Source organism: Trichechus manatus, unplaced genomic scaffold (genome assembly GCF_000243295.1).
Source record: "Trichechus manatus latirostris isolate Lorelei unplaced genomic scaffold, TriManLat1.0 scaffold00043, whole genome shotgun sequence".
Lineage (NCBI taxonomy): Eukaryota > Metazoa > Chordata > Mammalia > Sirenia > Trichechidae > Trichechus > Trichechus manatus.
The window spans coordinates 7199884-7221678 of NW_004443979.1; the positions used below are offsets into that span (position 1 = coordinate 7199884).

At 40.7% G+C, this 21795-nt stretch overlaps 1 protein-coding gene across 2 annotated transcripts in view; it reads right to left on the reverse strand.

Moving 5' to 3' along the window:
• The window catches only part of NPAS3 (neuronal PAS domain protein 3), a 1017265-nt gene that overhangs the window by 30555 nt on the left and 964915 nt on the right, over positions 1 to 21795 (reverse strand). The window lies entirely within an intron of this gene.

A 21795-nucleotide genomic window follows, 5' to 3' on the forward strand; every position in this document is an offset into this window, starting at 1 on the left:
TTACACGGCCATCTCCTTTCACTGCAGCTTTCCTTCATTCGGGGGTTGATATTGCAAAAGGCCAAAGACTCCAGTGAATAAAGGCTCAGTGGCAATGACATGAACGGGTTCTGTTGATCACAGACAGTACATGTTAGGCAGCATCGAGTTACCAATAACACAGTGATTTAGTGCAATAGCCTGTGGGTTTGGTGGTCAGAGGTGTTTGGCTCATGATTTGTTCCTCAAGCCCATACTAGAGTAAAGCCAGGAAGACTTGCTCCATTTTGGTGGCAGCTCAGAAGGGCTATCCCTGAACCAGGAGGGAGAAGACTGGGCTGTTATTTTTGGTTTCTTCTCTAAAGTACTCCATGCAGCCCAGGCCACCCAGAACCAAATAAAACTGGCTCATCATCCCCACACATTATTATTTTTATTTTTTGTTTATTGTTGTAGTTTAAGTGAAAGTTTACATTTCAAGTTATTTTCTCACACAAAAATGTATACATACATTGTTATGTGACCCTCATTGCTCTCCCTATACTGTGACAGCACACTCCTCCTTTCCACCCCTGATTTCTTGTGTCCATTCAACCAGCTCCTAACCCTCTTTGCCTTTTCATCTCACCTCTGGACAGAAGCTGCCCATTTAGTCTCATGTATTTACTTGAGCTAAGAAGCACACTCTCCATAAGTATCATTTTATGTCCCACAGTCCAGTCCAATCTTTGTCTGAAGAGTTGGCCTCGGGAATTGTTTTAGTTCTGGGCTGACAGAGAGGCCGGGGGCCATGCTTTCTGGGGTTCCTCCAGTCTCAGTCAGACCACTAAGTCTGGTCTTTTTACTAGAATTTGATTTCTGCAGCCCATCTTTCTCCTGCTCCATCAGGGACTCTCTGTTGTGTTCCCTATCAGGGTGGTAATTAGTGGTAGCCGGGCACCATCTAGTTCTTCTGGTCTCAGGCTCACACATTTTTGAATTGTATTATTATTTTTTTGAAAAAGTTCCTTTGCTTATAAACTGCACATAGAAGACAAGCTAAAATGTCAACTTCCTTAATTGATATTTTGAGGAATAATCATGAGAGGGTGAAAAGTATGAAGGACTTGTGCAGCTGTGCTTGCTTTGGGATGATGGGAGTTGGGTGTGCGTGTGTGGTGGGAGGTTGGAGGCGATAGTGGTGTGTGTGAACTCTAGCTGTGTTTCTGGGACCCTGCTGCCAAGTGGGGGACCTTCTAAAGCCTGGCTGTGGGTAATCGCCCTGATTGACTGCACCGTCGAGCTCAGTTTAGTAGCTGAGTTCCCACATTTGTTTTGCCTTTCCAGCCGCATCGTTGAGTGCCAAATCATCTTTGGAGATTCCACTTTTCCCACTTTGCCATCAGGAAATGAAGTGGGTTTTTATCACTTCCCAGGAACAATATGATTGAGCCCCTGCTTTCCTTCTCAGGGGATGGACTTGTAATTCCGTTTCCATTTTTATTTTTGTTTCCTTTAAGTTACTCAGTTTTCCAAAAGCAGCCACACTCCTGTCAGTCAGGAGGCAGGATCAAAGCTTACGGGGCTGCACTTCAGAGTCCTGGCTGTTTGAAATAATACCCCTTCCCCGTCACACTTCACATTTGTGCCCAGAGCTGCTGATCTGGAAACACCAATCAGGAAGATTATTTAGGTTATTTCAGGAGCAGCTTTTCAACCACGCACATTTGAAGGTGACTAAATTCATACTTAATGTAGCTTTGCTTTAAGGTTTGGTCAGACTAGCTACTTTATGAATATTTGAAAATGTTCCTAGAGGCAAGGATGCTAAAACACCATCACAGACACATATTTCTGCAAGACCTCATTAACTAATAAAGAAATAGCTAAAAGAATCGGGATTAACTTCACAGGAGGGGGGTTTACAGTGCCTGGTCCTCCTCCCAGCTAGGCTTACATAGATGCTTATTTATCATTATCTTGTCTTGTTTTATCAGGAATACTCAGCTTCTTGGAAAAACACAGATCTACAAATGCTCAGGAAAACATACACTCAGAAATGATATGCTAAATAAATCTCCACTTGATATTCTATTCAAAAGCAATTTAAAGGCGTCTGAGCTGGAAAACATTTTGGGAAGGCAGACAGGCGACTGGGCGGGGGGTGGGGAGGAGAGCTCCTTCTTGCATGGCTGATTTAATGAAGCCTCCTCCTCTCTCCAGCTTTGCCTATGAATACTGTGGTATTGAAAGGTCCCAAGAGTAGGGCTTAGTAGGATCCAGAGTCCCTGGGTGGTACAAACGGTTAACACAGTTGGCTATTAACTGAAAGGCTGAAGGTTTGAGTCCATCCAGAGGCACCTCAGAAGAAAGGACTAGCTATCTACTTCCAAAAAATCAGCCATTGAAAACCCTATGGAGCACAGTTCTACTCTGATACACATGGGGTCACCATGAGTCAGAATCGACTCGATGGCAACTGGTTACTGGTAGTAGAGGTCTAGAGTTGCCATTTTCTGGCGTTATTCTGGGCAAGTCATTCAACCTCTGTGTGTCTCAATTTCCTTTTCTTTGAAATGGGGATAATACTGACTTTCCTGCAGTCATGTTGAGAAAATCAAAGGAAGGTGAACACTTTATAAACTGTAAAGAGGTCTACTACAAAGTTCATTACAGTGTTTGTTTGTTCTTAAAAATGTCAACCTATTAATAAAGATTAGGACTGATTATTAATTTTATCCTGACCAAAGGCCTAATAAATGACTTATAATTTTAAAGGTTTCCAAATTTCACAATTGGAAGAAAATTTGAGAGGATCTATCTGAACCCCCTACCCCTCCACTTTTCAGATGAGAAAACAGAAGCTCTGAAAACTTAATTTCCTGTCCAAAGTCACCCAACTTGGAAATGGCAAACAGAGCCTAGAACCCAGGTTTCCAGGTCTTGCTTGAATGTCATTTCAACCACTGTATGCCTCTATCCTTTGTTATGCTTCTATGCATTATATATATATGCATATTCCTATTGAATGAAAAGTTAGAATTTTATACAAGATGTCAATTTACTACCCTAAGTAAACAAAAATACCAAACCAGTTGCTGTCAAGTCAGTTCCAACTCATGGCGACCCCATGTGTTTCAGGGTAGAACTGCACTCCACAGAGTTTTCAATGACTGTGATCTTTCGGCAGTAGATCACCAGAACTGCTTATAAACCTTTAAAAAGATTCCACGTATAACCAGAAACTCAGCTGCAGGATATCTGAAAAGTCTTTGTGAAATAGCACAAAATAAGAAAAAATGAAACTAAAAATATTACCAAAGCAGTGACTAAACAATTAGAAGGTATGTATGTCTGCATGTCTAGGGGTGAGGGAGGGTGGGATTGAGGAGAAGGAAAGAGTATCTGTTAGATCCCACAATTAATCTCTGGGTTTAAATTAATGTATTTTTCCAAATCCATTTCATAATGCCAACAGAACTTCTTTTTCCCCCATGGACAGGCTGTGTTCAGATTTTAGAAACATGTCTGACAGCATGTGCCCAAACATTTAGGTAGCTGAACTTTTTACTTTATAGTTGCTTTTAAGGCCTGAGATATAGAGGAAAGAGAATTGTCAAGGAGCTGGGTTCAAATCCAAACTCTGGCACTTAATAGCCATGCAACTATGATGCTCAGATCATTGAAATGACTTGCTTAGTTTCCAGGTCAGTATATCAGAGATTAAAAACCTAGCATGAAGACAAGTGCTCTGCAAAGGTGTGCTTTGTTTTCTCAACACGATTATCAAAAGACATATCGTTGGTTCTATCAAAAAAAAAAAAAAACTAAAACCCATTGCCATTGAGTTGATTCTGACTCATAGCAACCCTATAGGGCAGAGTAGAATTGCCCCATAGGGTTTTCAAGGAGCAGCTGGTGGATTCGAACGACTGACCTTTTGGTTAGCAGCTATAGCTCTCAACCATTGAGCCACCAGGGCTCCACTGGTTCTATGGTATCTAAAAAACATTATATGCAAAGGAGCTTGCTAGATGCCAGGTAGCAGACCAAGATGAATCAGATGTGAACTTTTTCCTCAGAGTTTACAGACTTTAAGGTGGGGAAAAGGGAGCCCCGGTGGTGCTGTGGTTAGGCACTTGGCTGCTAACCGAAAAGTCTGGTAGGTTTGAACCCACTAGTCATTCCATGGGAGAAAAATGTGGCAGTCTGCTTCCATAAAGATTATAACCTTGGAAACTGTATGGGGCTGTTCTACTCTGTCCTATAGGGTCACTATGCAGTCGCTATGAGTCAGAATCGATTTGATGGCGCACAACAACAAGGTGGAAGAAGACATATATAGTTACTTGTAATACAGTAATAAGCAGGGGATGATACAATGTGTGATCAAGCAAATCACCCTCTATCCTGGTTATGTGACAGAATCACCTGTGAAGTTTTGTTAAAATGTAAAGTCTCAGGCTCTCTCCGCACTGATTCTAGTTCGGTAGGATTGGGCTGGGGTTTAGCGTTTGTCTTTCTTTTTTTTTTTTTTTAAGTTTTAGAAGTGATGCTAGCTAGTTCAGAATATCTGGGTAATGGGTTTGGAGTTACCAGTGGTTTTCAAACTTGACTACACATTGGAATCATCCAGGGAGTCTTTAAAACTCTCCATGTCCATTGTGAGCGGCCATCTAAGATGCATCGATTGGTCCCATCCCACATGGAGCAAAGGAGAATGAAGAACATCAAAGACTCGAGGAAAATATGAGCCCAAGAGACAAAAGGGCCACATAAACCAGAGACTCCATCAGCCTGAGACTAGAAGAACTAGATAGTGCCCGGCTACCATCAATGACCGCCCTGACAGGGAACACAACAGAGAGTCCCTGACGGACAAGGAGAAAAGTGTGAAGCAGAACTCGAATTCATGTAAAAAGATCAGACTTAATGGTCTGACTGAGACTGCAGGAACCTCCAAAGCCATGGCCCCTGGATGCTCTGTTAACCCAGAACTAAAACCATTCCTGAAGCCTGCTCTTCAGGCAAAGATTAGACTGGACTATAAAACATAAAATAATAGTCACGAAGAGTGCGCTTCTTAGTTCAATCAGATACACGAGACCAAATGGGCAGCTCCTATTCGGAGGCAGGACGAGAAGTAGGGAGGGACAGGAACTGGTTGAACGGACACAAGAAAGCTGGGGTGGAAAGGGAGAGTGTGCTGTCACATTATAGGAATTGCAAATAATGTCACATAACAATATGTGTATAAATTTTTGTATGAGAAATTAACTTGAGCTGTAAATTTTCACCTAAAGCACAATAAAAAAAGGTTAAAACAAAAAAAGTCCCCATGTCCAGACTGTACTCAAGACCAGTTAAGTCATAATCTCTACGTACAGGACCCAAGCATCAGGACCCTGCTGGAGGATTAAGTGAAAATGAAAATGCATGTAAAGCACCTAGCGATATGCCTGATGCACAATATATGCTTAACAAATACTATTTATTTTTATTAAGTAATAAGTATACTCCATAATAAAGGTACAGGTAAGATCATTGTAAGTTCAGGGTTGAAGGAAACATTTTCAACTGAATGGATCAGATAAGGCTACATGGAACTAACATTAGAGTAAGTTGTTGATGTAAGGTATGATCATGGAGAGAATGGGGGAAAAGGGGTTCCAGATAGAGAGACTAGCTAGAACAAAAGAGTATAAAAGGAAACCTGTAGGGAATGCCAAGGGCTCAAGAAGCACGTCAATAGGTGTCAGCAGGAGAAGAGACTGAGAAGGGTCCAAAATAGCAGGTGCAATCAGTAGAATTTGGCAATGAGATCGGGGGAGTAGAGATATCACTATGTTTTTTGCACCTGTGTCATAGGATGATGATGATAAACTAAATGGTAAATTGGAGTACAGAAGCTGCCAGTGTGGAGACAAAGATGATTTCCCTGGAGACACTTTTTATTTGGGAAGATCCTGGAAAAGGTGTCCAGTGGATAGTTGGAAATAAGGACTGGGCACTTAAGAGAGATGATGGGTGAAGGTATAGTTTTGGACTCTTTTTTTTTTGGTCAGAGGTAATAGTTAAAATCAAGAAATTCAATCGAACTACCAACAGAGAAAATGCAGAGTACTAAGGGCATTTTTTTCCCCTTTGAGTACCTGAAGCCTAAGGCAACTTAGGTTTCTGTTTTTTATTTCCTCTTTTCCCATAACAATTACCTTTGCTAAAAAAAAAGAAAATTTCTGAAAGTTCCAAGCACCTTTTCTCCCACCCACAATTCCACTCTGACATAAATGCCAAGGTTTCCATACAGTCAACAATCCCAGTGATAACATCTCAAACAAAGAATGGGTGTAGCTTCCTTGTGAAGTCAAGTAGGTGATTGGGAAATGATTTTGAATACAAATATATAAGCCTAAATACTAATATTGTGTCAAGAACCATGAAATAATAAAAATAATTAGTTGTTTTTAAAATAAAAGGAATATTGTGGAGAAGAGAGAACACTGAATTGCAAAAAAGAACATCTGGTTTCAGTCCTGGTTCTGGTAACTCTAGCAAGTCATCTAGCCTGGCCAGGGCTGCATTTCCTCAGATATAAAATGGAGGATTTAAATCAGGTGATGATGCTTAGGGTTCTCCCTAAACTCTAGAAAATCCTATGGCCTAAGGGTTAATAGAGTGGCCTTTGCTGTGAGTAGTGTGGCACTACTCCCTCCCCACTCCTTATAACTCCAGGATGGAGACAGGAGTTTCAGGGTACAGCTGCAAGTCGATAAATACAGAGTTTACCTTAAGAATGAATCAATAGGGGGTTTTATTGGTCATATCTGAGTTGGAACAATGCTTTGATTTTGGTCAATGCCAGGTAAAAACTGCCTCTGTGTTCTAAAGGTTCATCTTAGTCTGGTCTTAAATCTAATCTACAGACATTCTTCAAAAAGATTTCTGAACCGAAAGATTCTTTGCCCCCAAGCTCAACTTTATATAAGAGCTCAATCCTCATGCTTCCTTTCACTGTTCTTATTTTATCATAAAGAGCTGTACAAAAATGCTAAAGCCCGTAGTTTTCTAAACCCCTGACAAAGCACTGCCAGGATGCCACCAACAGTGAAGCAGAATGCACAGGATTTCTGAGTTGAAATCCCATCATTTTTGATGAGAATGTTCAAATTAGCACTATTTGACAATCCCATGTTGAAGAAACCATTGTTTGACTTTTATTTTTCTTCTCTGATACAATGAGCGGATGTGCGCGATGCTGTAAGTACTTGTCAACAGAGTTTAGGATGAGTGTGGGAGTGTTAACAAGCACATTGCTTGGACAAATATATATTTCTCTTCCTGCCATATGCTCCTTTCAGTCGTCTGTTAGTGATAAGCACTTAGATGTGCTCCACTAATATCTTCTCATTATAAACAAGCCCATCACAAAGACCTTGATAAAACCTTCCCTCTGTCAATACGTAAGAAAAGAAAGCTGGTGACTGAAAAATACATCTGGAAGCGATTCTCCATCCTTTTAGGAATAAATCTCAGTTCTAGAAATATGAAACATTTTTTTTTTTATCAAAAGTAAGTTCTAAGTATCATGTGCATTATTTTCCACATATAATGTAAAATAGAGAATACGGCTAGATAACTAGGGGAACAAAAAAAGCTGCGGGCACAGAAAAACTACGAATCCCCTGGGTTTAGACCATCTTCAGAGATGTCCTTTAAGGGGATCCAAATTTACCTTAAAAATTAAGCTTCCTTCTGGCACTCTGATCTTTTTTTCTTTTTTTTTTCCCTGTAGAAGTCTGGTTTAGCATACAGATCACCAAATTGCTAACTCAGGTGGGAGAGTCAGCTAATTATTTTAAGTGATGAGAGCTTTGAGGTGGCCCACAACCTGCTGAAAGATAAGGGCTCAGCCAGGTCTTCTGAACCTAAACATCTAGCCTGCAGCATAACAACTTAATCCAAACCAGCATGAGAATATCAACCTTGTGTAAATTATTTCATGCAAATTTTTAAGGAGTGAGTTCTCCAGGATTTAGTCCATATTCAGAGGTTGGTAGAATCCATCCTAACAGGTTTTCTGTCTGTCTCTGTTTGACTCTTCCACCTAGGCCTTTCCCCAATGCCTTAAACAAGTTAACTGAGACCAGGTATATGTCTGTAAGGCAAAGCACCAGAGAGAAGAGGGCTCATAAATGAAGGAGGAGCCTTTGGGCCCTCTAGGGTCAGGTGATCAGTAGAATGCCATTTCTTTTCTCTTCCATTTCCAGGATCTCAGACTTTAGTTTTAGAAACTGATTCTACTTCAGTAGGCTTTGTCATAAGTCACAATGGGACTTTAGCAACTGGGAATAAGAAAAGACAGAATAGGGAGAAGTTGACTTTTCCAGGTAGGGGTGAGATTGGAGTGGGAAGATTCAGGAAGTGAGCTAGTGAGCTATTGGCTGGCAATGGGTGACAATGCAGACTTCATCCAGGGCCAACGGGGGTGCAAAGGATGAGGTGGTACTGGAATCATCCTCAGTTAGGTGTGGAGATGGCTACTGGGGAAACAAGTAGGTGGTAGGAGTCTTTCTGGGACTTTGTCTCTCAGATTGTCCCTAAGATCAATGATCCTCAGTATTGGGCAGGAGTTACAGGGGCCGATTCAGCATCTAAGCAAAGAGGACAAGCGAGAACTAGGGAAGGTATCAGGGTTTGAGATGGGTTCAACTTAAGGGCAGCTCTGGTAGCGGAGGAGTGAGGAGGCAAGACGGGTATCAGGGAGAGTCCTGGCCAATATTAAGAAAGAAGAACCCTAGCAGGATCCAATTTCATTGGATAAAAGGGCTACAGTAAGATAGAAAGTGCTATTTCTCAGGGACTCCATGATTTTCAATCAGGTTTGAATGCAAACTTGAGGTGAGATAGGGAAGAAGGATGGAATTCGAGCACAACTGTTTGATGCTTGGTCTAACTCCCAGAAAGACTCAGTGAAAGCTGGTCCATGAAGTGGACAGAATTGAGGCTGTGTATGTAAGAGCATTCTTCACCTATACCACGAAAAGCAGAGAAAACAGAAAGAAGCAGAGGCTATAATTACTCTCACTGAGATGCTACGGTCCTAAAGGAAAACACAGCATGTACGTGGATATGTGTATTCTCCCCCATAGATGGCAACTAACAACAACAACTCTTACAGATGAAATCACCTCCCTCCATCTGCTACACAAATAACTTAAGTAACTAAATGGGCCTGGTACATGAAGGAGAACATACTTTGTTTTGTACTTTAATAGAAGATTAAAAATTCTTGATATCAATGATTTATTTTAAACAGTCAAAAAACAATTCTAGGGTTAGTGGTTCTTAAACTTGAATATACACAACAATCATTTGGAAAGCTTATTAATAATGTGGCCACTCCCAAAACTTTTGGTTCTCTAAATTGAGGGAGCGGCCTGGAAGTCTGCATTTCACCAAACACCCCAAGTGCTTTGGGATGCCAGTGGCTGACAGAGCAACCCTCTGAGCAGTCGCGCTTTAAGGGCATGCCATAAGGGGCATTCAGCTCTGGCTTCCTCTTTATCCAGGGAGCTGAATGATGACAACTGATCTTAATGACGATGACCCACAGGCACATCACAGACTGCCTTCTAAATGAGCAAAGGAGGATGAACATACATTTATGATTAAGCTACACTGAAAACAAAACAAAAAAACCACTATATAGAACACAACCCATTGTATTTTGGTTCTTTGAAAATGGAGGCTCTGCACATGAAGCAGGAACTCTCAGCTACTGTGGGATCAGGGTGTTTCCTGGGCAAAGGGCTGCTTAGGAGAGCAACCTGGGGAGCCTTGTCAAGGCTCCTTTATTAGCATAAATGTCTGCATTCCTTCAGTGGCCACACCACGGTGGGCTGCTCTGTTGTGTTGTAAGCCTCTTGGGGGAGGTCGAGCTCTGCCAGTCCCTTCCCCCTCACCCAGCCTGTTCGTGCCTTAGCTCCTGATTAATTCAGGGGATCCTGTGAGGTTAACCCTTAATTCGATGGCTCCAGTGGGGAACTGAGAGACTGCTGGTAATTTATCACCCTCAGTGTTTTTTATTTTAATGCAGAAATATTTTCTAAGGCAACAAATAAAAAAATATTTTTAAAACCCACATTTAAAATACATTAGCCACAGCATTCTATTCTTACACGACTGTATCCTCCAAACATAACAATTACTTCTCATCCATCTCCTTTAGCAAACTTCAAATATGTAACATAAAAAATATAACTACAATTACAGCTTCAGCTTCTCAAAATGTGCCTGGACCTTGTATTTGTTTCCCGGTCCCTTTGGAGAAAATAGTCTTTCTTCTACCAAAGATAAGATTTTATACTGGGATGGTTTAACTAAGCTGGAGAGATCTCCTTAATGAGATTATGTAAATGTATGCCAAGGATATAAAGCACATTTTTTCAGAGAGTGGAGTACTTCAACTATCATTTAATAAAACAGGACCACGGGTAGAAACACCTCAATAAATTGTTAAGGGGCAAAGCAAGAAGGCTGAACTGCACACATCTGATCGAATTTCATTTGATTCAGTTACTTTATTAAAGACTCTTCGAGAAGGACAGAGGACCATTGTACCACCATGGAGGGCAACCTGTCTATTTTATTTTATTTTTTCATTGGATGTGGAGGAGGAGGATCGCCCCTCAAGGCCCCTCATGGCTTAATGTCACTGTCTCGAGGGTAGAGAGGTGGTTGTTCTCAATATAGCAGACTACAATTTTATTTACCCACAACATTAAAAAAAAGGGACTCAGGACTAGTCCTGTGCAAGGCAAGAACTAGAAACTGACTCCATACTCCCACGCCCTGCCCTCCTGGAAGAAATACTATACCATATTGATAAATTGTCTTTAGAACCCAAGAGCCCTTATTAGGAAAGCTATCATAAAAATCAAATATCTTGTTCCCCATCTTTGCTGAACACCTTTGTTGAATGCGTGTTTTACTTGAGTTTAACAACCAATCTTGTTCTAAGTCTCCTTGGCCTTTGTTGTTTTTGAGTGTGCTAGTAAAATTTGTACACAGATGCTCTAACTGCAACCAATGTTAGTAGCAGATAGCAGATAGCCGAGTACTGTAGACTGAGTGCTCCTCTGAATGAAGACAGTAGTCCCCACAAGCTTTCTTCTGCCATGAGAAAATGTGATGGCAGCCACATTGAATAGCCTTACTCTGCTCCCTCCACTCAGCCTTAAGGTCTGCAATAGAATAAATGATTGTATTTTGATAATAAAAGAAAACTTTTAGAGGAATAACTCTTAGACATGGAAGCCAGCTACTCTTCTCTTCCTCACTGTCAGAGAATACAGAATTAAGATAATTATCAGCATAGGTGGAGTCCCTGGGTGGTGCAAATGATTAAGCACTCAACTACTAACAAGAAGGTTGGCAGTTAGAACTTATCCAGAGGTGCCCTGGAAGACAGGCATGGCGGTCTGCTTCCGAAAGGTCTCAGCTTTGAAAACTCGATGGAGCACAGTTATACTCTGCAACACATGGGGTTGCCATGAGTTGGAATCGACTTGATGGCAACTGGTTTGGTTTTTGGTTTGATGTCCACATAGATGGACAGACCAGTCTTTAGGGAAGAGCAACTCTGCTATTTCACAAGCTGATATGTATATATTTAAAGGAGTCATCCCCTTGAAGGGGAAAACACTAATATTAATAATTGTATTTCTGATAATTAAAATTCTTTAAAGCAAATAAGTAAGTCATACATATTTAAAAAAAAAATCGTTGTTGTGTGCCATCCAGTTGATGCCAACTCATAGTGACTTTATAGGACAGAGTAGAACTGCCCCATTGGGTTTCCTAGGCTGTAATCTTTACAGAAGCAGATTGCCAGGTCTTTTTTCCTGAGGAGCCACTGGTGGATTCGAACCACCGACCTTTCAGGTAGCAGCCAAATGCTTTAATATTCCCCAAATTTAGACATAAAACTCTTTAATGATCAAACCTAAAAATGGTGCTTCCCAGGAGGCTGCAGTAGGTATCTGGGAGTTTTAAAGTACTGAAAGAATAAAGAGAGTTCTCTTAGGCTAGGCACTTTAGACTCAAAAATATACCAGGAAGAAAGAACCCAGACAAGGAGCCATTTTTTCCTGGCACACTCAGGAAATGTATAGTCTTGTGTCTCGTGGCAAGGATCTCTTTTCTCTTTGTCTGTTTCCTCAGTGGGAAAGACAGTATGCCTCTGAGATCGCTTGCATGATATAAACTCGTTGCCGTCAAGTTGATTCCGACTCATGGGTGACCCTATAGGATGGAGTGGAACTGCCCCATAGGGTTTCCAAGGAGTGGCTGGTGGGTTTGAACTGCCGACCTTTTGGTTAGCAGCCTGAGCTCTTAACCGCTGCACCACCAGTGCTCCATAGTATAGTGTCTATTAAATTCAGTCTTTAAACACAAAACATTGCCCCGTCTCCAAAGCTCTAAGCTCCAAAGCTCTGTAAGTTTCCGTCTCCATTCATTTCGGTTTCTACTCTGCTAGGCCTGATGTTATGTGTTTAGCATTGATTAACATGGGACATTTTCTTAAATGTTTCTTAACCTGCCCTCCAAACTCTACAGCTAATATAAAACTAGTTGCCATCGAATCAATTCTGACTCACGGCGACCCCATGTGCTTCAGGGTAGAACTGTGTTCCATAGGGTTTTCAATGGCTATGATCTTTTGGAAACAGACCACCAGGACTTTCTTCCAAGGCATCTCTAGATGGATTTGAACCACCAACCTTTTTGGTTAGTAGCTAAGATAAGTAGTAACCAGTTGCCATTTGGAGCCCTGGTGGCGTAATGTTTAAGAGCTCAACTGCTAACCAAAAGGTCAGCAGTTCGAGTCCACCAGCTGCTCCTTGGAAACCCTATGGAGCAGTTCTACTCTGTCCTATAGGGTCACTATGACTTGGAATTGACAGCAATGGGTTTACTCGCCATTTAATTCAATCCTGAATTTCATCCTTACGGAGAATAATTTCTAGTAATGTCATGCCTCTCAAATGATCTAGTTTTATGGAATGAATGAATCTGTGACAAATCCCTTTGTGTTCAGCATCCCAGAAAGATGGCATGCTAGAGCTGGAAGGAACTTTGTGGAGACTACCTTACTGAAACTTCTTATGTTACAGGTGTGGAGTCTGAGGCCCAGGTAGGTGAAATGTCTTGCCCAAGGACACAGAGCCGTTAGTGGCAGAAGTAGGAAGAAAAGTGAGGTCTTCTAATCCCTTGCCAATTGCTTTTTCTATTCTGTAGAACATTTTAGAGTATATAGTCCCTCCTGTTTTCCTCTTTTGTTTTCATATATACATACAAACATACATACACACACACACACACATACATATACATACACACACATTATAATATAGTATAATAATATAATATATAATATAACATGACATAATATACCATGGACTGCCAGATGAACAAACAAATCTGTCCTGGAAGAAGTACAGCCAGAGAGTACACCTTTGAAGTGAGGATGGCGAGAATTTGTCTCATATACTTCGGACTTGTTACCAAGAGGGACCATTACTTAGAGAAGGACATCATGCTTGGTAAAATAGAGGGTCAGCAAAAAATAGGAAGACCCTCAATGAGATGGACTGACACAGTGGCTGCCAACAATGGGCTCAAACATAGCAACGATTGTGAGGATGGCACAAGACCAGGCAGTGTTTCATTCTGTTGTGCAGTGTTGCTATGAGTTGGAACTGACTGACTCTACCACACCTAACTGTGTGTGTGTGTGTGTGTGTGTGTGTGTGTGTGTGTGTGTGTGTGTGTATGTATATATAAAGTGTGATCCAACTTATGCTTTTAACCTTCAAAAGACCCCATGGCACTGACAGGGGTTATTATCCATTCAGCATATTCAATTTAAGACACTCATATGACTTTTGTACATGTCACCAGCTCATTTGCTGCATTTGGTTTATTCAGCCATGATTAGAGATAGTCATTTACAGTCACACATTTGGAAACTCTTTAAAAAGCTTCTAGAAGTTCCCTTTCCAAAGCTGTTTAAATATATGAGAGTGTGGTATCAGCAGCAACAGCATTTTGTCTGTTACCACTGATTCCTGCTGCTATTTCTACATCTTTATCAGGACTTCCATTTTATAGAAAGGTTTAAAAAGAGAAAACAAAAAAGATGCACATTTCAAAGCCTATAAGTCATCATTTCAGGAAAATTGACTCTAAAAAATAAAAATTGAAATCATCACACTGTAACCTGAAAGTTCCCTGGATCCCTCCCCCCCCACCCCCGCCTTTTATTTTAAAGACTATTTTTTGAAGTAATTGGCACAAAGACTGTTCTACTGCAGATTGCTGCAAGTGTGCTCTTGGCAAGAACATCATAAGCACTAGAAAGACTTTAATATGCTCAAGGAGCCAAATACAAACTGACACCAGGAACTCAAGTGTGGAAACAAACAGGGAAAAAAATAGAGCATCTCAATTTAATACAAACCTGCATACAAAGGGACCAATTTTTACAATTCATGGTTTAGCATACAATGCAGCTGTCCTCTGAGTGAATATAGAGTAGTTATACATAAGAAATTAGAATTATCAATTCGAGGGAATTTCTCAAGAGTCCTTTTGATATGTAATACTGCAACTATAATGCCCACGAAACCAGACATCAATGCATTAAATGAGATCAGGTTGGGATCTATTTAGAAAAGGCAGGTTTAAACTTGAAGAAGGCGTCTCTTTGATTTGACCTCTAGAGCAGACCCTCTACAGGAAAATGCAGAACGAATAGCTTTGCCCCTAGCTGTAGCCTTGCTCTCCAGTTCTTTAAAATACAAGTTTGAATCAGGGGCAGATTAACCAGTAAGCCAGGTACGCGCAGGCTTAACTGTGTTTACTTGCTCATCTGTAGTGCGCAATTTCACATTTCACATGGAAAAAACAGGTGAAATTGGGCACTACAGATTAGTAAGTAAACACAAGTAAGCCTGTGCGTATCTTGCTTATTGGTAATCTGTCCCTGGTTTGAATACATGTAACACAGGGAGAAGATCATTTTAGAAGTGTCTCAGACGTGGAAGGAAATGGGAAGAATTTGTTTACTTTTCCACTCTACAAGATACGGGGAGATTGTCCAATTCTCGTTATTCCATCAGATATAAAAGCAAAAACTATTCTTCAAAAACTTTCCTTCCTCAAGTTGTCACCTTCTTTGCTAGTTTATGGTAAGGATTCAAGGATTTGGACATTTTCTACATCTTTCTTCATCCACATTTCAAATTTATCCCTGATTTTGACCAACATTTACTTTATCCTGAAACTGAAAAGATCGCTCCACTTTCGCAGTCTTGCTAAGAAAGATTTCTCCTGCAACCCCCTGGAGTTCAAACGTGCTATACTTTTTTTTTCTCTTAGGGAACGTTTGAAGTCCCCTTTAAAAATAATGCCTTAAGGATATTTTCCCCTAATACCATTTAAAGAAACTTGAAAGCATATGGCTGCTGAAGTGCACAGGGTTCTAATGAAGCAATCATCAACACTGCTCATATGCAGACTTCCACCAGGAGTTTTTCCTACCCAACCCACACCAGCCTAGCAAATGAAGTGGAACTCCACAGAAATGCCCTTGGTCTATCAGTCAGGGTAAAGGCTTAGTGAACCAGCAGACTAAAGGGGTGGCTTTCAACCTTTGAAGGTGGTGAAAAGGCTGTGTCAGGATCTGAACTGTCGGTGGCAAAGCAAATCAATCTAGTAGCTGGTAAGACAACTCGAGACAAATATTCCTCTATAGTGCCATCTCCATTTATAGTATGGGAGGAGAAAATAAAGTTTATTTATAGGGTTCTATTTGATGTAGTCCCTAGTAGCCCTACCATTACCTTAGGTGATTCTTCACACAGCCAGCAAAGACTAAATAAAACAAAAACATGGGATATTAACGCACTTTCCCCGAAACTGGGTAGAGCATGCTGTTCTCCTGCAGTTTTGCAATGGATTCTCCAAATCTATCACAATTAAAATCACACTTCTTCAGGCACAACCTCATTAGTGCTGAAATATAACATCTTGTGCTATTTCCTAGGGATTTTAGCAAAACAAGTAATGATTCTTTTGATTATTGGAGCAACTTGTGCTATTATGACTGCCACGTAAGTATGCAACTGTTAAAAGAACTAGAATCTATGCTTCATTTTTTTATTCCTACTTTCGTTTGGAGCCCTGGTGGCTCAGTGGTTTAGAGCTCAGCTGCTTCCCAAAAGGTTGGCAGTTCGACTCCACCAGGTTCTCCTTGGAAACCCCGTGGGGAGTTCTGCTCTGTCTTATAGTGTTGCTATGAGTCGGAATCGATTAGACGGCAACGGGTTACGTTGGTTTAGGCAGATGTAACCCCTGGTGGAGCAGAGGTTAAGCATTCGGCTGCTAACCAAAAGGTCTGCACTTCAAATCCACAAGCCACTCCTCGGAAACCCTTTGGGGCAGTTCTACTCTGTCTTATAGGGTTGCTATCAGTCGGAATCGACTCGAAGGCAGTGGGCTTGGGTAACCCTCAAAGAAGAGGCCTTAGGCACTGTCGGCAAACTCACCTACTTACCTACAATATCTCCTTTCCATAATAAGTTTGAATGGAGGAATGAGGAAAGCAGTTGACTGGCAGATGTATGAATTACTCAGATTCAGGGGCAGATGTCACATTCTTTTCTGGTCTCTCTACCTGCTCAGGTAATGCTTTTCAAGTGTCCAAATGTCCCTGCAGCATTTTGTGTATCTCATCCAAACTGTAAGATTTTACTAATTCAGTGTGTATCACTGATAATTAGTATATTGCCAGGCACTATTCTAGGCTCTGAGGACACAGCAATGAGAAAGACAAAAGGGAGAGTAAGAAGATCTGATGTTTCCAGCTGCTATGGGGACATAAGTGGAAGCAGGAAGGCCAGGTAGGAGGCTACTGCTAAGTCCAGATAAGAGAGATGATGGTAGCACAGGAGGAAATGGGAAGTGGTTGGCTGACGGATACACTGTGGAAAAAGTTCACAGGAGTTGTTGATGCATTAAGTGTGGGGTCTGAGGTATGGAGTGGAATCAAAGGACACTCTGAAGCTTTTGGCCTGAGCCCCGGGTTGGTAGATGGTGTCACTTACTAAGATGGACAGGGCTAGCGAATGGGAAAATATTTTGGAAGGTGGGAATTATTTGGTTATTTTAGGACTGAGATATTGTCAGATATTGAAGTGAAGATTCAGTTGGATGTAGGAGTTTAAATATACTTGTTTAGGCTCAGATTTTTTCACATTTTATTCAGAGATTTTTTAATACGCTAAAATATAAAAAGTTCTAGAAATTTTATACATATCCATTAGGATAAGTGCCCTCGGCAAAATGGGGAAATTAGTGATTTGTGTGCTATCATCTCTGATTTTTTTAGTCAGTATCTGAGAGAACGACGAAGGTGCTTTCTGATAAATCACACTATTGAGTCAGGACTAAAGACAAAGCATAGCAAGTGAAGTGAAATAACCACAATAGTGTGCTGCAGTCATAAAAGCATATGCAGCTTGCAAGATACTTTCACAAGTCAAATTCTATTCTTCATATGCTTTTTTTTTAAAACAAAATTTCCAAAGCACCATGTTTTCAAACATGGGGAATAAATATCAAAAATCTAGGGCAGGAGAGTAAATCCATGCATCCCAGGCTGTATTCAGCCCCAAATGTGGAAGTTGGGGCTGCTTTCTGTTTCAGAAAGTTCAATCTGAGCACTCTAAGAAGGTAAGCACTCTCCCACAGCCCTGCTACTTCCCACTTTACCTGGTCCCTGGAAGATGCCTGAGTTTCTAATCAGGAGAAAGAAACACAATATATAGAGCTTTCTCCTGGCAGACTGTACTTGGGAATATTTAGAGAACATTGGTCTACTTCGCCAAGGTTCTCTCTCTTTCAAAAATATTTCTGCAGAGTACTGGGGGTGGCACACCTCCCCAAAGCAATGACCTTCTCCAAGTACCACTGGAACACTGCTGCTTATGTTTGGTTTCCTTAATCCCGCTAAATCAGGGAGAAAGGCTTAGGTAGTAATTTATTTATAAGAAATTATAATAAAGCTCAGCAATTTGAATGTTATGTAGAAAAGTGGGAGGTAGATTGTATAGAGGCAGGATATCCAAACTTAGAAGTGAGCATTTTGACAGTCTTTGGGTTTATCTTCCCTTGGAACCAATTTTGTCATTTTTAATTGACTGATTTTCCCTTGTTTGCTTAACATTTATTAATTGATTGTTATGCTCGTGCAATTAATTCAAAAGCTGGCAAGTTTAACACAGAGAAATTAATTTCCTTTTACCAACATGCCACTTAAAATACATTTTTGGAAGCCTGGGTTACCAGGAAATTACCTTCAATTTAATCAACAAGCAAATTAGATGGTAGTGTCCCCTGACATCTGTCAATCCAAAATACGTCAGTTTCTTCCTTTTGTTTGAATGGGCTTTTTCTGCTGAGTAAGATGTAAGAAAAGAAACCTGGATATTAAAGAAAAACTACCCTCCATCTTGCTAGGCAGGGAAAGGGAAGAAATTCTCCTGTATAAATATGCAGTGTTTTAAATGAAATTTTCCTTGAGAGAAATTTGTAGAAAAGGGGCAAATTTCTAAGGAAATAAGAAAATTAAGTTTATTACCTTCTTCCCTAAACTGCTCTTTTACCATTTCTCTTTATTTTCCTTTATTTGAACCTTTACTAGGAGCCAATATCTGGAGGCTCTATGGGGGCAAATTTGTAGGGGTGGTGGACCTATGAGTTGATTCTGCCTTTGAGTTGATTCTGACTCTTAGCAACTCTATAGGACAGAGTAGAACTGTCCCACACAGTTTCCAAGACAGTAATCTTTATGGAAGCAGACTGCCACATCTTCCTTCTGTGGAGCAGCTGGCAGGTTCGAACTGCCAACATTTTGGTTAGCAGCCCAGCATTTAACCACTGTGACATCAGGGCTCCTGGTAGACCTATATGATAGATGGATGCAAAGTACAGGGAAGTGATGAGGAGAACTATCCTCACTGGGGGCAATGGAGAGGCTTCCATGGAAGAGGCAGCATTTGGGCTGAATTTTTATGGACAAGTACGATTTTACTGGAGTCCCTGCATGGTGCAAACAGTTAAAGCACTCGGCTGCTTAACCAAAAGGTTGGAGGTGACTTGGAAGAAAGACCTACCAACCAACTTTTGAAAAATAAGCCACGGAAAACCCTCTGGAACACAGTTCTACTCACACACATGGGTGGCCATGAGTTGGGACTGACTCAATGGCAACTGGTTTTTAGGATTTGACTGGCTCTGGAGAAATGAAAAGAGACTTCAGGCTGAAGAACTATTATAAGCAAAAGCAAAGAGAGATGAAACTGCTTGTTGTGTTCAGGAACTGGAGAGGAGTGCAGAGAGGTGACAGAGTAGAGTGGGTGGGGGAAATGCTGGCTGGATTGTGGAGTGCTTTGAATGCTGTATAGGAATTGTGACTTTATTTTATAGACAAGGGAAACCACTAAAGGATTCTGAAGAAAGGATTATATGATCTGACTTGAGACTTGAAAGAAAACTGTAAGGTCATTCATTCATTTGTTCAATTGATTTACGTTTAACATTTATCAGGCACTGCTCTGTGCCAGGGACAGAGCATGATTACTAAGAAGCTCACAACCTATCTATACCTAATTAGAGAGTGATTGGAGCTGTAATATAAAGGTGAATAAGAGGAATGGCCAACAGCAATGGAAAGTCAGTCTGTTAAGATGAGAGTAAAGAATAGCTATTGGTAGGCTTCGTGTTCAACTAGTGACTCAGGCTTGAACCTTGGACCTCTCTTAATTTTTGGTAACTCATTTCATCAGAGTTTAAAGCTAGAATCATTGACTCAATCACTTCTCTTGGACTCATCTTTGATCCTCCCATATCCAGTCAATCACCAGGGCCTGGGAATTCTTTCTTTCCTACATCTATTACTTCTGATGTTATATCCATTCTAAGGGCCGCTACTGTAACATTGATTAGTGAAATCTTACATTTGGTCATCTTGGTGAGCAGCCTCCTAACTGGCCTATCTTATTTTTTCCCACTCTGGTCCATCCTGCATTTTGCTGCCAGATTGCTCTTCTTAAAGTATCTTTACACTAAGTAGAGTAGACCAGGAGCGATATTGTCTCCATTATTTACTCGTTGTGAAACTTTGGACCAGCCACATGGCCCCTCTGAGCCTCAGCTTCCCGTGTATCAAATGGGGATGATGATCTTTGCCATCCTTACCTTACAGAATTTCTGAAAGAACCAAATGAGGTAATGCATTTAAAAGTACCTTGAAAACAGTACAGCACTGTGTAGATATAGGGTATTATTATTGTTACTCCTAGTAACAATTTAGACCACTTAGCTTATCATGAAAGTCTTGTGACAATTTAGCCACAACCTTGACAATTTGGCTTATCTTCCATGACTTCCCTCCCTAGACTCCAAATGCTTTACATACCATCTATTGTGTTTTCCTTCTCTGTATCTTTGCTCACACACCCTCTCACACCTAGAATCCTTTCTTTGTCTCCCTCCACCAGTAGAAATAATACCCATTTTCAAGATCTATATCAAATCATTTTTCTTCTTCTTTGACCACTCTAGGCCAAAGCTGAACTCTTTCCTTTGAATTCTATTACTGTCTCTACCACTCAATCAGTAGCAGGTGTGTGATACCTGGGATTGTCATCTCCCTCTCTCTGTCTCTCTTTTTCTCCTTAGAGGCATAGAATGTGTATTTCTTTGTATATCCTCACAGGACTGACACCATGGGACGTACTCAACTGACAACTGACTGACTGGATACTCTACATCTAACTACTGTTCACAGAGTCCTTACCTTACTTTATTTCTTTTGTCCTTACAATAAGCATCTAAGGCGGGTAGAGCAGATACTACTATATCCATTTTATAAACAAGGAACTGGAGGCTAAGAGAGATTAAATGTTTGGTTATGATTACACAGCTAATCATAGCTTTGACATTCCTCCAAGTTCAGTTCCCTTTGTCACAGAATCCCTGCCTCTCCTGTCACCCTCTACTCCTATTCTGATCCATCTGAGCAATTAGAAACCTTCACTTCTACCTTCTCCTTAAAAACATGTCAATATGAAATTGCTTTTAGAAGACATATATTGGTAAGATTCTTCTTGGGGGTTAGTTACTCCCTGAATATAACTAGGAACTTCCGGAAGCCACCGTTTGAACTACAGACAGTGTCTAGTGAGGTGACTACACAGTGGTGCGTTTGGTTCATGCAGGTCACGAAGAGAACACAGTTAATACCATTTCTATCTCAAAGTCTCTGTATTATTAATTACTGTCTCTGATAATTGATGATTTATTTCAATGAAAAGAGGAATACATAAAAGTTTCAATCATTTCTCAATAAAATACCAAATTCAAAGTTGATAATATTAACACTAAACAGCTAATCTTAACATTAACCAAAATGAGTAACAATGACAAGGAGTCCTACAAGGTCCATTATGCCCACCAGGGTCTACCGGGCAGCCTAATCATATCAACCATGGATTGCTGGCCACTTTCATAATCTTTCCTGGAAGTAACCCACAAACTCCACTGTGTAGGTACAGAACCATGGTGATGAACTTCCAGATACCGTCTTTCTCTTATTTTATCAATCTGCTTTCTCCCCTTTGCCTGCTTCAGAAATAAAATTGGTGACCTGACGGCTGATTATTAAAAAAATATTTCTTTTCACAAAAACATGCACCAAGAAATGAAATAAAA